Source organism: Glandiceps talaboti, chromosome 11 (genome assembly GCF_964340395.1).
Source record: "Glandiceps talaboti chromosome 11, keGlaTala1.1, whole genome shotgun sequence".
Classification (NCBI taxonomy): Eukaryota; Metazoa; Hemichordata; class Enteropneusta; family Spengelidae; genus Glandiceps; species Glandiceps talaboti.
The window spans coordinates 17,347,653-17,364,920 of NC_135559.1; the positions used below are offsets into that span (position 1 = coordinate 17,347,653).

The 17,268-nt window shown below is 35.3% G+C and overlaps 1 long non-coding RNA gene across 1 annotated transcript in view; it reads left to right on the plus strand.

The window, feature by feature from the left end:
- LOC144442182 (uncharacterized) overlaps positions 1 to 16,926 on the plus strand; it is a 39,556-nt gene extending 22,630 nt beyond the window's left edge. The window contains exon 3 of the long non-coding RNA XR_013481607.1: positions 16,763 to 16,926. This is a non-coding gene — a long non-coding RNA (uncharacterized LOC144442182). The remainder of the gene's footprint in view (positions 1 to 16,762) is intronic.
- The last annotated feature ends 342 nt before the right edge of the window (positions 16,927 to 17,268 follow it).

Below are 17,268 nucleotides of genomic sequence, written 5' to 3' on the forward strand. Positions count from 1 at the left end.
AACAATTTCTTACAACAAGCGACAGAAGATATGAAGTTCGGTTATAACAACATAAATAATGACGTAAAAGAATCAGCATTAAAAGAAATGGAAGGTCATGATGATCCAGTAGAACGACTAGCAGTGCCAGAATCGGTAGCAGAAGTGCCAACAGTCGAAGTCGAAGCAGCGGTAGCAGTGCCAGCAGGTGTAACAGTAACACCGGAAGTAACAGCGCCTGGTGAGCGTGACGTTGTTCATGAATATTCAACGATGGGAATAATAGTTGGGATAATATTTTTAAGTTACTTATTTATATAGTATTTGTATAACATTTAGCTTTGCTATAATATTAGTAAGATGACTGATTTTGATCCTTTCGATATTAATCCTTTTGAAAACAAAAATGTAGATGACCTTGGAGACCCCAGAGTAGACCTGGAAATGACAGACTTCCAGGAAACATCATACACAGATCCTGTTGGCCCTACAGTTGACCCTACAGTTGAACCCACAGGTCCCGCTGGAGCTAAATTGACTGAATTTAAAAATAAAATATTGGAAGATACTATTGATGCAGTTATCAAAAAAAGTGGCGTGCCAGTTAATCAAACTGAATTACAATTAAATACATATGTAGGAAAGGATGGAGAGTTGTATGATAATGTAAAAAATCAAAATATTACAAGAATGGTAAACTTTTAGCTTATAGTACAATAAAAGGTAAAATTGGTAAAGCGGCTGCTGATAGACTTTTCGAGGACACCGCTGCTATCGGTTCATCGTTACCTTTAAATGTGGATGAAGTCGAAGCAATAGATTTAACACCACCAACGGTTGGTCAATTAAGAGACTATCAAGCCTACTTCAGAAGAGACACTGTAGGTAATAAAGATGAAATCAGTAAGATTGAAAACAAAATTGAAGAATGGAAGAACTCAACCCTGAATATACAATCATGCGTAAAGAAATTGATACAGCAGTCAAGAGTTTAGAAGATTTGTATGATAGAAAAAAAGAATTGGAAAACAGACAAAAAATCGAAGAATTAACGCAAGATGAAAAAAAGGAATTAGGTAGAATTGAGGTTCATATCTTAAAATATAATAAAGAAACTGATATTTTACACAATAAGTTAGCTGAGACATCTGCTTTGAAAGAAGTACTCAAAGACCAAAATCTTAGTATTAAAGATAAACTGGTGATTCTTTTCAAACGTAATGGGGTTACTATAATTTCATTGGCAACAGCACTCGGTTTAGTCATAACTACCATAGCCATTACATTAGGTATAAAATCACCACCCGTTGGTAGTAGCGGCAGCAGTGGTAGTAGTGGTGGTGGTCCAGTCAAAGCAGTTATTAAACGTGTTGCGGATGTATTAAAATGGTTAGGTAATAAAGCAGCGATGGCACTGCCGGGTATTATCGGTACTATCGTGTCACTCGTTTTAAAAACAGCGGGACAAGTTGTAGGATTTATAGCTGAACATGTATGGCTGTTGGCAACTGCAATAGCGGTATACCTTTATGAATGGATTTAACTAAACGAATAAAAAAATAAATAAATAAATAAAAATGAAATGAAAAAATAAAATACTAATATTTTTTTGTATTTTAGTATAATATATAGTATAGATATAGTAAAAGAAAAATGCCTTACAACAGAGAACTACAAGGTGACTACTCAAAATTGAACGCACTCGATAGTAAAGGAGAACGAACTCATCACGTTGTAACGTATAATCCAAATCGTGCAAAACCCGGTGAAGTTTTATATATCAGATGTCCAAAATTAGAAGACACTGTTGTTCTAACGGGTAAATTCAATCTTGTTTTTGATCTTAAACTAAACGGTCATAATAAGAACTTCATTGTTCAAAACCTGTCTGCTAACATCATCAGTCGATTAGTTTTAAAATTCGAAGGGGAAATCTTAATGGATTTAACAAACTACAATTTAGTACAAACGTATAAAGATCTGTATTCAGATAGAACAAATAAAACGCTGTATGGAATTCAGTCAGAAAATCTCCGAAAATTGAGAAGCGATAATATCGATGGAGTTGGGGGTGGGGCTTACTTAGGAGAGGGTGCACTTCATAAGGCATACGGTAAAAAATATGCGATCGATCTCGCGAAATTGCATCCTATAATGAATGGTCATGGAGCCGTATATCCTTCGAGCTTAGGAAGTCATATCGAATGGGAGATTACTCTCGCTCCCGTTAATAAAATCCTAGTAAGTGAAGACACGGATCGTTGGGATTATACTTTAACAAACATCCAACTTGAATATGAAACGATAAGAGATTCAAAGTTAGCTATGGAAATTAAGGGTTATTATAACAGCGGTAAAAGTTTTCTTTACGAACATATTCAACATTTCAGAACAATTAACTTCTCTGGTACAAATACAATTATTAACGAGAATATTAATGTACCACGTAGAAGCTTGAAAGGAATTTTTGTATTATTCAGTAAACCACTGCTACAAAATGCATTAGATACCGAATTATTCTTTAATCCTAGTATTAATTCTGTTGCAATAACGATAGAAGGTATCGCAAATAAAGTGTATGCACAGGGATTATCTCCTAGAAAATTTTGGGAAGAAACCAGACGTTATTTCATGTCATCCGAGTTCTGTTGCGATAAACTAGAGGAAATAACTGAGGAAAACTTTCTGTTAAATAAATATTGTTTGTTTATTGATTTAAGAAGTTTTAAGGATAATAGATATCATGGTAGTGGTCTGAAAGTCATGAATACAAAAGATGGGGTTCAACTGGAAATTCAACGAGAATCCGCAGACCCACAAGAAAAAATAACTGCAAATATTTTCATTATAAGTGATGCTATGCTTAAAATTCAAGAATCTAAATTAAAATCTATTATTTATTAACATTATTAACATTATTAGTATAGTATAGAATACTCTAAAATGATCTGGCTTGACCCTCCTTTCAATATGCTTATTAGTGCACCGACATGTTCGGGTAAAACAGAGTTCATTATGGAACTATTACAAACGTATTATAAAAACGTATTCGATTATATAATCATAATCTGTCCGACGTTCATAAACAATAAAGCTACGATAAGAAATGTATTTACAAAGACTCGGACATTATTATAATGATTCCCAACATAGAAAAAATAAATGAAAGTATTGAACTCGTGTATGAGTGTTATAAAAATACAAAAAGTCTAATCATACTAGATGACTGCGCTTTCACGAAAGATGTCAAATCTCGTGTCAATATTTTAACTATGTTAGCATTTTCAGCTCGTCATGATAATATTAGCGTATGGGTACTTACGCAACAATTTACGAGTATCGCTAAGACATTTCGTGAAAACATCGGTATGCTCGTTCAATATTACACACCGAGTAAAAATGATGTGAAAGAAATAATTGAAAACTATGGAATGGAATTAAATAAGGAAGAAATTAGTGAATATATAAAACAATTAAAATATACTCCTTATAGTAAATTAGTATTTCGTTTAAGACAACCATATAGTATAGATCTGGTATAATGTTAATCAATGATATTTTGTGGATATTTATTCAGTTAGGTATCATATACTATTTTTAAAAAATAAAATATTTAATACATATACATAAAAAAAATGGAACAGTCGTTGGCAGAAATTTTACAGCCAGTTGAATCAATACCAACAACAGTAACATCAGAACAAGTGACAACAGTGTCTCCAATAGTTAAGTACAGAGAAAGATTACTTTGTATCATTGCTGCTGGACAATCAAAAGCTTTCTTAGGAAAAAATTTCACTCTCGAATATATTGAAAAAGCAAGCGATAAAGAAATTGAAAAATATTATAAGATATATGAAAGCACTTACAGTTCTCTCGTCAGTGACAACATTGTAAATGGAGTTTTCTTTGGGATTAGTAAAATAGTAGGACTTGTGCTTCTAGTACAAAATGTGAATAAATTAAGTGACGACTTGAAAAATAATTTTTCGTTACAAATCAATTCAAACAACTTACTGGAAAGTTAGCATACAGTTATGGTCCTCTTTTGGCATTGACAAGTGGTTGTCTCACCATTTTAAATAATATTAACTTTGCAACACACACTTGTCCCAAGAAAAGTGACTTGAATGACTTGAATAGTCAAATTGAAAAAAATTACTTGAATGAATTTAATAACTTGAGTCAACTTGATCAAGAACTTGTTTAAGAACTTGCTATAGAACTTGATCAAGAACATGAACAAGAACTTGATCAAGATATTGAAAACAACTTGAAAATTGACTTGATCAAAAAAAATAAAGTATAAAGTAATTTAAAAATACTTGAAAATACTTGAAAAGGCAAATATTTCAAATATTTTGTATTATATAGTTTATATATATATATATATATATATATATATATATATATATATATATATATATATATATATATATATATATATATATATTAGTGTAAAAAATGAGTGATACAGAAAGTGTAACACAACCCAAAGTAGAAACTCAAGTAAAAACTCAAGTAGAGACTGTTACTACAAACAGTAAAACTAAAAGTCCAGGAAGAGTTGCATGGGGAAAAAAATTATCAGTAATTTCAGCTGAAACAAAAAAACAAAAAAAAATTAAAAATGAAAGACATGATAGTCGATAATGTTAAATCAATGGAACCAATGGAGGCAACTAAGGCAACTGAGCCAGATAATAAAAGCAATGAAAGCTCGCAATTTAATAATACTATGGTTTTATTAACTCTTGGTTCATTAGTAATTGGGGCAGCTGGTTTATATTACAAAAGACAATGGTTTTTACAATCAAGTGATAAATTCAAGTCGTCATCAGAGTCTAAACAATTAACGACATTAGAACTAGTTAAAAATAAAACTCCGCAAGCTCTACTTGAAATGGAATAATGAAATAATGTAATAAATGTAATAATTAATGATTTTTTACATTTATTTTTTATATATATATTATATAATATATACACAGTACACAATGACGGACTATACTAAACTAATCGTGAATGGTCTATATGATGGTGCAGTTTTATCTGCTTTAACAATAACTAATAGTTTTATACTTGACAAGACTATAAAGATGGCTCCAGACAGTCCTAAAACAAGTACTTCATTCAAGAAGTTTGCTTCTCTCGCAATAGCTGTGAGTGGAGCAGTATTAGAGAAAGATATGTTGGAACAAAGAAATATGTTACCAGTTGATCCTTATAAAGGATAAATATAAATAAATATAAAGGATAATAAAAAAAGAATATTAAAAAAATGTAATATAATTTAATAATTTAATATAATATATACTACTCTTAATAATATATATATACTATACATAATGGGTGCAGCTGTTGCGATGATAGTTGGTGGAGCTATTTTAAATGCAACTGCCTTTGTTGGGGGTAGTTATGTAGCTAAGGCAGCTTCAGGCGGCGACGATATGAAAGAAGAACATGAAAAAGAATTAAAGAGACATGATTTAGCTTTGGAGAATTTCAATAAAGATCGAGAAGTATGGTTGGAACATAGGCAGAAAATATTAGATTTTATAGCGAAACAAAACAATTTAGATGTTCATGCGAGACAAAATCTGATTCTGACTGATCAAAACTTAAATTTATATCTTGAATTTCATCCAGAGAGTACACAGAGTACACTCACAAGTCTTGAAAATGAACCCGAATTTAGTGACTATTACCAACCTTCTGATGATATGAAGTTATATCAATACATTTATTTAGCTGGTGGTGGAATATTATTAGTTTATTTAACAAAAAAAATATAATATAATATAAACTAATAAACTAATAAACTAATAAACTAATAAACTAACTATATAATGGAATGTCAATTATATAAACGAAATGGTGTAGCAACTGTAGCCAGTGATCGTACTAACATTTTCAGTACACTTTGTTGTGATTTAATGAACAAAAAAATAAACTGGTATAACATCGTACATTGTAACATATGTAGAAAATTCAATATACCTCATGATGATATTTGTAAAAAAACATTTGTGGTAAGATCTATGGAAGGTTTCACTGTTTTAACTGTTGTAATTCATTAAACAAACCTTTAGATAAATCTTTAGATGAATCTTTAGATGAAAACTTTGAACATGATCAAAACAAACAAAAAAGTCGAAGCATCTATAACCCTAAAAACCACATTAAAAAAGTTTAAAAAAAATATAAACTAAATTATTATCTTTTAAGAACTGTTACTATAATATTTTCATCAATTGATGAAGTTTATATAAACCCAACACGATATCGATCACTTAATTTTAGCGTAATTATAAAAGCAATTCTATTATATTTAGGAGAATATCAGGAAGCTACACTAATACCAGAGTTGAAAATGGAAGCATTTTCACAAAATCAAATTTTTAAACGATTTTGGGATAAATGGAATGCAGAATATCCAGAGATAGTGAGATTTAGTTGGTGGCGTTTACGATGGCGTCAAATCTTTTTAAAACTTAAGTTAAAGAAACCAAAAAATTAATATTTAACCAGGTGAGAGAATGATCATTTAATTATTGTTTAACTCTTTTTTTCCATTAATTTTTGTTTTACTACACCAAAATCCATTAGAGTATAACTATGATACGAATTATTTGGATTTCTAATAGATTTTTTTAATCCACGTGAAACAACTATTAATGGGAGTTTATTTGTAATAATCTCATCTATCATTCTGCTAGGAGCGTAAGTATAATAAAGTTGGTTAAGAGTTATTGGATTATTAAGACAAATCCATAATCCGAGACCATAAGAAGAATGGATCTCATGATATTGAGTAATCAAAAATGTTTTTTTTTCTGTTGGAACTTCTCTCCATTTGATTGTAGGAACCTCTTGGATCTTTCTTTTTTCATTTAAAATATCTAATATTAAATCCTCACCATTCTCTATAGGATTAGCTATAGCAGGATCAAGCAGAGAGTGTGAACTAAGAGGACTAAGTAGACTGGATTCGATTGTGTCATCTTCGAAAGTGGTTGAATTTTGACTTTGTTCGTTTGACATTTTGAATTTATGCTACACTTGTATGTATATACATATCTCTTTTATTTGTTTAATTGAGTGTACGATGTATATTAACGCTTTATTTGCCTTAAAATTGGTTAAATAAGTGGTATGTCGTTTTAGAACCAGTTTAAACCAGTTCTAAAATTAATTTAATACAGTTTTAAGATTTATTTTACTTTATAACAGGTGAAAAAGGGGGGATGTTGCTTTAACTGCGCCAAAAACCTCATTTATAATACTACTCACGTTAAGTTAAAAGTTTCATACACTTCGAACAGTAAACTTTACAACAATGAAATTCCGTACATGATTACAACATCACGGCGGAAAAAGACGCATGCGCTGAATGCGTAAAATGAGTCTGAATGTCTAAGACGTTCTGATAAGACGCTGTATGCTACGTCATGTAGACATGATATCAACATTGGCAACAACACGTAGCGAGCTAGCTCTGTGTCGCTTGACTTGAATGAGATGTCGAGAGTAAAATAGGTAACACAAGATCAGATTCATGTAGGTGAAATTGGATATATCTTTGAATAAATGTTATTATTTACTCCAAATTTCAATCGGTCATAAGGACCGATACGTTGTTGTAATTCTGAAAAACTGCCGGTCCGAACGGAAATCTGTTGGTCTCGGGCCGAAGGACCGGCGTTAATTTCGCACGCTGCTTGTAGATATTTATGGCCGTCGGGTATACACCCTTCTAGGATTGTCGTAATGTACGCACTACACATCCTCGGTGACGTACAAAGATTGTCTATATTGGTAACATGATGATATCGTTTCCTCGACCGTATATACTGCAATATGTAAACAGTTATAGGCAGCTCTAAAAAATATGTTTTGTTAAAATCACACCAATATTATTTACGTTTCAACAATGTGTGAGTCTGCCCAATATAGTCTCGCATAAATCAACACACCACATGATGCTACGCTATATTTCGATGGGAAAGTTTGTTTTCCTACTGACAGAATCATCAAATGTAATAGATGACTTGCAATATCGGCACTTGAACTCTCATGTGTACGGTGGACGAGAAGGACATTTCTGAGCTCTCAATGACTGGGCGTTTCAAAGCAATTTCCGCGCTCTCAATGACTGAGCGTTCAAAGCAATTTCCGCGCTCTCAATGACTGAGCGTTCAAAGCAATTTCCGCGCTCTCAATGACTGAGCGTTCAAAGCAATTTCCGCGCTCTCAATGACTGAGCGTTCAAAGCAATTTCCGCGCTCTCAATGACTGAGCGTTCAAAGCAATTTCCGCGCTCTCAATGACTGGGCGTTCAAAGCAATTTCCGCGCTCTCAATGACTGGGCGTTCAAAGCAATTTCACCACTCTCAATGATAGAGTTCAAAGCAATTTCAGCTCTCTCAATGATAAGAGTTTCAAAGCAATTTCCGCGATGTCAGACATTTCCGCAACAGAAACGATTTCTCTGACAGAAGCGATTTCCCTGACGTACAGAAGTGGAATCCCCACAAGTCACGTGTTAGTGACCCGGAAGTACATGTAACTGGTAAAAATTGTGGACACAGTGACGGTGCCTGTGTGTACACATTGTCATTGATAACTACAGTAGGTATTGTCAGAGATCGCTATAGTAACAAGTATTGTCACAGATAACTATACAGGTATTGCATCCATGGCCAGAAGTCATATATTTTGCAGGAAATACATTTTTACATTTAACTCATGCACGTTTTACATTTTTTTAACAGAAGTTAGAAATCATTTTTTACATTCTCTGACTGCACGAAATACATTCTAAGATCGGGCGGACGGTCCAGGGAACTTGTAATAAATGCATTTAATACATTCTAGAGTTGCACGAAATACATTCTAGTATTGGGAGATTTAATGCCGTAACAGTAACAGGCATTGTCCGGGATAACTATAGTACCAGGTAGTGTCAGAGATAGCTATAGTAACAGATATTATCAGAGATAACTATAGTAACAGGTATTGTCACAGATAGTTGTTGCGGAAAGCTTGTGGGTGTCACGCCCCGGGTGCCTGTATTTGGCTCGTCTCAGTACCTTAATGGAGAAAGTCGGATTTTTCCCAGTACTTCAGGTCTAGATATCCCGTGTTTTATTCGAAACACACTTTTCATATGCCAGTCAGTTGCTGAGGGGTGGAGTCTTGGTCAGGTAGCTATAGCAACACTTTTCTTCCTCCCTCTCTCTCTCTCTCTCTCTCTCTCTCTCTCTCTCTCTCTCTCTCTCTCTCTCTCTCTCTCTCTCTCTCTCTCTCTCTCTCTCTCTCCTGTTAAAACCTACTTCTTCCTTTAGGGAAACGTTTTCTTGTATGCCTCCGTGAGGTTGAGGCGTTTATTTTCACGAGTTGGCCGTGATATTTCAGGTTTCCTGGGTTGTGCAGTAGTCTAGAGACGCTGGCATTGGCGAATGTGTCTGTACTCAAGTTTATATAGTGTATGTTCTGCCATACACAAGGTCAATCAAACAGCTTGGTGTGACGGAGAGGGTTTTTCACGCTTATCGAAGGCCAATCTGATTAAAATCTGATGTTAGATAGGCTGGTATTCCTGTTTTTACCTTTATTCCATCGTTATTGCGTCTTTTACGTGAGTTTTTTTTTCCTGGACGAACGCCTTTCCAACCGAATTTCGTCCAGGAAAAAAAAACTCACGTAAAAGACGCAATAACGATGGAATAAATGTAAAAACAGGAATACCAGCCTATCTAACATCAGATTTTAATCAGATTGATCGAAGGCTTGCTAACGCTACCACTTATTAGCTTTCGTAGGCAATCTATTCTAGTGTTTTATTAGGTGTTAAATATCAGAGTTTTTCGTGTACTTTCCACGAGTTCGTCACACTATTTTTTTCTCTTTAACATAATAATGACGGTTCTAGGGCACCCCCCCCCCCCCGAAAAAAATGCCCCCGGAGAAAGGCCTCAGGTGGGATAATTACATACTAGGGCAGGGTCGAAAGTGGTCCTGTTTATGAGTTAATAACTGTTTATTTAGAAATCAAATCCCATGTTTATCGCACTTCGTTTTTTCTAAAATTTCATTTCATTATCAATATTTCAGTCTTTATCAGCATGTTTGAAATGAAAGTGTATGTGTATTTGTAGGCGTGATTGGGGGCATTTATCCTACGGGTTGTTTGTCTGGGGGCGTAGTGTCCTGTTACCAATAATCACAACATCATAGTCCTTTCATCTTACACAAATATCAATTTCTTGATAACTTTCATATATACTGACTGCAACCTATGTTGGAATAGTTGTTTCAACATTCTGATGACAACACGTGAAGTCTATCCTCGATACTCTGTCTGCATACTGACTAGGTGCGTGACTAACGACGTCCAAGTGAAATCCCATCTATCCAGATATGATGTGATTCGTTTCTGACGTAATTTCAAACCATGATTACGTGTTTAAACAATCAACATTTGAAATTACATGTGAATTTGGAACTTAGTGTTTTAGGTGTTAATATCGAAATTCGAACTTTCGTTTTTTGAAACGCAATCAAAATCAAACCACAAACAACGTTTCACGTTTCAACGTTTTACTGGAACGTTAGGGACACCTTTTACTCGTACTATCTACAGTTTCTATGAAGTTTGCAGGTTGTTTACTAAAAATTATATCAAAGCGAAGATCAAAGGAAAGCAAAGACAACAAGTAACAGATACCGTTGGAATATGAACGTACCCTTTTGGACGTCCTAAATGTACAAATAAATTGTAAATTTGTAATCAGATGTTTGAGGTGGGACCTCGTTTCTGGCACATATTGCATGACTAACTGACACCAGCCATCCATCCCATACAGTGACGGTTGTTTGTACATTATACAAGAATTGTTTTTAGGTAGTGAGTTATCGTCGGCATTATTTTTTCAATCAAATGTATTTATTGTGATGTCATACCGACGATGTTATACAGTTTAAATATATTTGTGTTGTTACCTAGACGGGGATGGGGAGGGGCCGGCTGCGTAACTAGACTGTGTAAAACAAAATAAGATGACTCTGCTGAGACTTCCAAATCCAAACGGTAAAACCCAAACTCTAGACATTCCACACACCCAAAAACTTACAGAGCTCGAGACCCTTGATCTGAATACTTAAGACGGCACTTCGCACAAAACCCCTACCCCTTTCCAGCACATTTTGGGTGAATCGACGTAACATAGTCATTACTATACGTTTGTGTTAAACCTCAGACCACTATGAACACAAGGTTGCCGAGCTTAGAATATTATTAAACCAGTATTCTGACATGATAGTTTATTATACCCTATGTGTGAATTCCTCGTACTCAAAGTGGGGCTATCGATTTGTTGTGCCACGTCATGCCCGATGATCGACGGGATATTAACGAAGACGTCCGTTTCTCTTCCCTGCGATGTCTCTTTGAGTCGAGCCTAGTGGCACAATAATGTAACGATAAAAAGTGCACAGCTGAGAAAAGTGAAACATGGTTAATGTTTTGATTTTCGATGAGTCTCAAAAAATGGATGTTCAAAAATCGATATCAACATCCAAAAATCAACTTCGAAATTACTTGTATTTCTAAATGTCGTTTGAAAACGAATCATATCATCTCTGGACAGATAGGATTTTACTTGGACGTCGTTAGTCACGCACCCGACTATCTTTCAATCTCAAACTATTGGAAGTCTCAGATTGATACACCATAAATACATTTGCGAAGTGTCTGGGCTACATAATTTTAATCATTCAAGGACATAAAATTGATATTACATATAGTGGACATAAATGAGTTACAAATTACTGTCGTGTTCTGCAACATTTTCTGCTGAAGACATTTTTATTTTTCATGAACATCAACTGGCATTTGTAAAGTGATTATTTCTCCCTCAAGCATACTAAGTGCATTGTTACAATTTATGGATGGGGTACCAATCTTTCTAAAATTCTTGCATACAACAATTGAGCTTCTGCATGACTCCTCCAAATTCTGTACTTGCGTGTACACATGAAACATATGTCACTAACAACGCTTCTGCATGACTCAGCCAAATTCCGTACTTGTGTGTACACATGAAACATATGTCACTAACACGTGACTTGTGGGGATTCCACTTCTGTACGCCTGGGAAATCGCTTCTGACAGAGAAATCGTTTCTGTTGCGGAAATGTCTGACATCACAGAAATTGCTTTGAAACTCTTATCATTGAGAGCGCGGAAATTGCTTTGAACGCCCAGTCATTGAGAGGGTGAAATTGCTTTGAACGCCCAGTCATTGAGAGCGGTGAAATTGCTTTGAACGCCCAGTCATTGAGAGCGCGGAAATTGCTTTGAACGCTCAGTCATTGAGAGCGCGGAAATTGCTTTGAACGCTCAGTCATTGAGAGCGCGGAAATTGCTTTGAACGCTCAGTCATTGAGAGCGCGGAAATTGCTTTGAACGCTCAGTCATTGAGAGCGCGGAAATTGCTTTGAACGTCCATGTCATTGAGAGCGCGGAAATTGCTTTGAACGCCCAGTCATTGAGAGCGCGGAAATTGCTTTGAACGTCCATGTCATCGGAGAGCGCGGAAATGTCCTTCTCGTCCACCGTACATGTGAACTTGAAGCAGACTCAGATCAAATATCGTTGACATGTAAACACATGTACCATCTCGTGTTGTCGACCGACACTATATACACAAACATGTGTTTGGCACGATGCGGGTAATTTTCCAGGTCACAGTAGACACAACACTGTTGCAACAAAATATAGTGTTGCGTCTTTTTACATTGATTGGGACAGGGGTACATGCATGTCGGCCCTCGATATCAGTGTGCGATTATAGTAGTATTGCGCCGGATCGGAGCGTGGCAACGACTTAAGTTTAGATAAAACGTAGGGAAAAAAGGCGCAAGCGACTGTCGACAGTCTAAGTGTGTAACAAATTCCATATTTCTGCATTTATAAATCAACTATGTTCATTATATATTCGTAATTTTGACCGTCCCAAACAAGCAAGATTTACAAGGCAATAACTCAGCTAAATCTCGCACAATTTTCAAGCTGTTTCCGCAGAAATTGTTGCCTTCTGGTTAAAAATAATGCCATCGGACCTTTGACCCTTACCTATGAGGCAGTGCTGTTTAAACAACAAAACACCGATAGTACCCGAAGAGGGACTTCGGTAGCTTTCGGTGTAACGTTAAAAGTGCTAGAGACCCTTGTAGTGTACCCAAGGCAAGGATTGAGCTGTTAATTCCCAGATTAACACCTCGAACAATAGCCATTACCAATCTGCCTTCTTAATACTTGTCTGTGGTTTCACAGACAAGTAAGAAGGCTTCTTACTTGTCTGTGGTGGTTTACAGAGCAAGCATATCACAGCTTAGCAAAGAATGTTTACGCAAGAATGATTGGCAGTTTTTTATGTTGCCATTACTTTGCAAAGTTAGCCTACGAGCAGTGGTTTTTCGTCCAAATGACAACTTTATTGCAAGAAAAAACTTTCGTGATAGTAATACGATTAAACATATATTCATAGTTTCGTTCATTGCAAATTGGGAAGTGAAATCTCGACAAGTAAAATGCAGATTGATTTTGATATCGGACTGACACCTATGATATTAATCTTTTGGATGCAAATTAGACAATGCCACTGCCAGTATTGTACAATAGACACGACTCTTCCCCATTGTTATACCGGTACTAACAGATCTGGTTTTCCCGTCTGTCAACTGACACCACTCGCAAGTAACTTCGGAGCACTAGGGTAACCCTTTCCGACACCAATATATCGGATTTTCTACACGTTGCCAGCCCCTTCAACAGCACAATCATTTCTATAAATAGAACCCTGAACCATGTATTAGGCATTATTGATGGTTCGACGTACAGGTCGTGTAACATCGTAAGTGTTAAGATTATGAATAAGTTTCTGCCGGTCACACCTGAGGCTTAATTGACGGTAGTCTATGTCCAGACTGGCCATATTACGTACTCAATGTACTTCATTACTAATCCCAGTCTAGCTCAGTTCCCAAGATCGCCCAGATGTTTGTGCTACTCCTGCAGTGTTCATATAAACATCATGATGTCCTGGCGTCCCCACGTGATTTTAGTTTAAACAGACTGGGAGGAGTCATTCTACAAACATGAGAAAGGTCTAGGACGTTTGGTGATGACAGCCTGTCAATTTGTGATGGATTACTTGAGCATGCGCAATTCGTTCTTCACTAACCATGGGGGTTCAAACACATTTGAAACCTTTCGTTAGGGAACTGAGCTAGATGATAGTAATGGAGTACATCTTGGAGTAGTTATACTGTCAGTATAATTACTCCAAGAGTACATTGAGTACGTAATATGGCCAGTCTGGACCTAGACTATAATTAAATCGACGGCAAACGAAGCTGAGCCGACGCCATTACTTTATAGCTTATAAAAACTTAAATGTTTGTTTTCATGCAGTGAAGGTAACATCTAGAAATATGCAGTAAGATGAAATAATAGTACAAAAACGAGCTACTAACAAAAGTAATACATTATTGTTTACCTTTGATGATACAGTGGCGAAGTTTACAGTTTGTTGCTATGTAATAGTGTAGCCACTGTATGGTTTTCAGCAGGTCCTAAAATGAAGTACATAAATGAACAATTGTAGGAAATGATTAACATATGATAGACTTGAAAACTTAGTCTTACTAGTTCTATGTAAGTTAAACTGTGTGGTATTAGCCATACTAATGTTGTATAGACTTTTCAATTTCCAACACAATTAGTGTCAGAAAGTTGTGTCTAAGGCCAAAAAAAGAAAAGAATAATGTTTCTCGTCAGTTTGTCTAAAATGGTGCGACGACGGTGATTCTCAACAAACCGGTCACTCAATCTACTATTTATTTATGACAGTTACTATTCTTTTCATTTAGTACTTTAGAGCAAGTGTGTATGGGGGCAGACGTCATTTGCTTGTTCAAGATTTGCTCTGCAATTGTCTTCACTGAAGTAGGGAGGGCTATTCCGGGGGCCATTTTTGTGTTTCCCCACGGACCTGCAGACTGCATGGGCTGGACAAACGTATACACACACAAACAAGATCGACGCAAGTGCCATTATTTAAGTGATGAGTGCGCTGACCATAAACAATTCTTATTTTGGCCTAAAGCTTTCATCCTTTCACTAAGGACTTTATCAGCAGACTGAAGTAATTACTATGCCCTAAAACAAAGTTGTTAAGTACTAGTTTCCGCATAGACTCTACATGAAATGGTTGAGAACTCACACCACTCACACACTTTACTTACGTGTAATAATTAATGTTAAACATGGTGCCAAGTATGTGTTATTATTGGAATCGTGTCCTCAGCCACATTTGGGGAGATGGTTGCAGCTGTGTGTTTGTGTACTATAGGGGGGGGGGGTCTAGACACAGAGGTTGGGCGGTGTGTCATTTTGGGGTCATTATTTTTCATGCAAATTGTTCGGGGAGGGTCACTTTTTGTGCAATTATATTCTTTATGACAAATATTCAAGTGACAGAGGAGGGGTGTCTGCAATTTTGTCCAAGCTCTGGGCGAGGGTGGTTTTAATTATTTCATATACTGAACTTCTGAAACACAAGCCCCCCCCCCCTAATTTATTTCTAGTTCCCTATTGCAAGTTGTCCATCAAAGGTCTACTTTAATAATATAAACTAAAAAGTGACAGATACATACTTGGTACATATGTGACCGAAATTATTCATCGAATGAATTAAGAAAAAGTTATAATTGCAGAAATAGGGGGATATCTAACTACCCAACATCTATATTCAGCTAATCATATCGCCACCTAGAGGTCAACTGTAACTATGGAATTTGTCATTCTGGTGAGGATTTATGTGACCAATGCTGTGTGTAGAAGTCGTACTGATTGTGCATTATAACATTTGGCAATTTATTCACACATACATTTAATACAAAATTCTAAACTCAAATGATTACGCCAGTATTTCTGTATGACTACACATGAATTGGAATACAATGTCATAGCAAATATAACAGAGAGTCCAAAATGCTTCTAAATAGATGTTACACCACTTTACAAGATTAAGGCAATAAGTGTATTTTAATGAGAATGTTTGAACTTATAATTAAGCTAATGTGTAAAGGCCTGGGATTAATATAGATGTAAATTTAACAGATGATCATAGTTATTACACTGTGTGATACTTATAACAAGTGATAATTTAATACCAACATGGAAAAAAGTGTAATTCTTTACTTAGTCCATTTGCTATAGACTAATTTTTCCTTTTATGCCATATTGTTTGTCTGTCTTGGCTTGAAAAAATGCAGTCGCGTATTGGACCATCTCGCTCATTAAAACACCTTCAGTGGGCCTTACCATCAACAGACAAGGCACTGGACTTCTGCTCTGTTGGAGGCTTCGTTATTCTGCAACTTTGCATACTACAGACTTTGTCGTAAATATTTGAATATGATTTTCATCGAAAATGTAAAATTAAGACATATTGGTAAGCATAACAACAACAACAACAACAACAACAACAACAACGGCAAACGCACGCACCTATCACATTGATTCTAACAATGATAACAGCAACCGCAAGAGACACAAATTTTAAAAGACCGTAGAGTAGTAAATATATACCTTTAATTGAAATCGTATTTCCCGTACTTTTTTTAATTACAAAAGTCATGAAGTCAACTTTATGATAATATCTAAAAGTTGACTTTATAACTTTTGTAATTCTATCCTGTAAATAATAAACAGATGAATTCCTACGGCTGAAGATACTTTACAAAGATTACATAACCGAAAGGGATCTTGAGACGATAAAGACTACGAAAGACCTGATTACAGCTAAGACGAAGAGGAACCATGTATCAGAAGATGTTATAAAACTTCTACAAACCATGTTGACAAAACTTGGAAGAAAGGATTTAGTTCGTGATCTAGAAGGTACATATTACTCATTTAATCCGAGTTCACGATATTTTTGTTAGATAACAATTTAGAATTCATTTGGAGGAAAACCTTCCATACTGAAATATCGAAGAAAATTAGAATAGACAAAGTTTTTACAATAATTACATGTCATTGTAGGGATGCCTTTGCCATCAATATAAAAAATTGACAATCCAAATTTTCTGATAAATTAAAAATTAATGATCATGAGATCATCAAAAGAAACAAACGGGAATGCGTGCGTCATACAACCTATTTCTTCTGAAACAAATAACAATTTCTTTTGTTGTGTAATCTAGACTGACATGTAC